Source organism: Ptychodera flava, chromosome 6 (assembly GCF_041260155.1).
Source record: "Ptychodera flava strain L36383 chromosome 6, AS_Pfla_20210202, whole genome shotgun sequence".
Taxonomy (NCBI): Eukaryota; Metazoa; Hemichordata; class Enteropneusta; family Ptychoderidae; genus Ptychodera; species Ptychodera flava.
In genome coordinates, this window is record NC_091933.1 from 36,409,682 (window position 1) to 36,411,744 (window position 2,063).

Here is a 2,063-nt window from a genome sequence, read left to right on the forward strand (position 1 = left end):
TCTGGCATTTATCAGACATAAGATCTGTCGCTCGAGGGCGCTAATATTACAAGCGTCCCTTTCGGCTCTACGTCAAACATTGGCAGTAATAAATTGCATCATTGATTCAGTTACGGTTTTCGTCGGGCCCTTCGGTCGCATAATTCTCTCTCTCTCTCTCTCTCTCTCTCTCTCTCTCTGTCTCTCTCTCTCTCTCTCTCTCTCTCTCTCTCTCTCTCTCTCTCTCTCACATACATGGATGTTTGCGAATTGAAAGTTTGCGAATTGTTTTGCAAAGTGTACTAATCATTATGAAATTTGCAGTTCATATACAAAGCATGACAAAACCTGCAACACGCGCTAATATTTCACCATATATTGATACAGTGATATATTTTAGAAAGAGAAAAATGACAAGATATATATTATCCTCACTCGTGCAAATATTTTCCATCTTGTCACAGGTTTCCAAATAATAGGTGATTTTTCATGAGTAAAATTATAGTTCACAAAAGGCAGTTCTTTGTCATCATTTACTGTACTATTTTTATGATCATGGTCTTTACAGTATATATATATATATATATATATATATATATATATATATATATATATATATATATATATATATATGATGAATAAATTTGCACACGTCTACTGATCTGCTTGTACATTTTCTGTTTATTCTGTTGGTAATTTTGACACATTTCATCCGAAATGAAGGACTTCATCAGGTTGACGATGTCTACAGAAGGAGAATACAGACAAAAATCAAGAACAACGTAAGGCGAGGGTTGATGTTCATTAAATGCTGGACGTTTCTTTGAAAACGAGCCGTATCTTTGAAAACGCGATTGATCTGAACGTATCTTTGAAAACATGATTGAAAACTAGCCGTATTATAGGCTGAGTAAATCAGAAAGTTACAAAAGATATAGGGTATGACAATCCTTACCGTTTATGTGTGGCGCAGATTGAAAGTGGCGGTTGAAATTTGGCGCTAATGGTTATTTATAGTGCCTGATGAGGGCGCCGTGGGCAATTGTTATTTAAATTAATTTGTCTACCACAATTAACTTAGAATGTTGAGTCCGTCTGGTGACAATGTACCGAGTTTTGAAATCCAGATGGACTTTATTTTCTTGCGCAGCGTGTCAACTTGTTTACTTATTTAGATAATCCCTGTTATTGAAACTTTGTGAATGGTATGTTGATTTTCGTAGAAATGAACTGTGATAGGAGTGTTAGTTTTGAGTCTTATCGTTGATAGATGGTTATTGAACCTTAGACGAAATTCTGTTTTAGTTTCTCCTACATACTGTTTTTGCATCTGTTGCATGTGATTAGATAAACCAAGCTTTTGGATTTGCAAGTAATGTTATGCTTGATGGTTTAAATAGCGTTTGTTACGTGACTTTGAAATTGTGTGGCGTGAGTGGAGTACTTGCAGATGTTACAACCCCTGTTTGAACAAGTTTAATCACAGAGTGATAACAAGTAGAACACAGGACTTCGGCATTACTCAGAGTTTCACGCTACATGTGCTCTCTGTAGCGATTATAAGATCGCTACAGAGAGCAAATGTAGCGTGAAACTCTGAGTAACGCCTAAGTCCTGTGTTCTACTTGTTATCAATTTTTACCGTGAATCGCTCTGCCATACAGGTATTGAGCACTTTTACACCTTGAAGATTTCCGAACTTCATAGTCCTAAATATATATATATATATATATATATATATATATATATATATATATATATATATATATATATATATATATATATATATATATATATATATATATATATATATATATATATATATATATATATATATATATATATATATATATATATATAGTTTTTCAGGTTGTCCCACAGGGGTTCATAAGTGGTTATTGAAGTCAATCTTACGGAGTTTTTCTTTCTTTTAAATGTTACAAATAAACCACTGCAGCTGAAGAGCACAACATTTGTGTAGCTGTCTTTTGTGTAGCTTGTATTGGCATGTATAGTGCGCCCTCAATGGGGTGTGTGATCATATTTAAATACGACCTTTAGTTCCGTGACCTCTAGCCAATTCC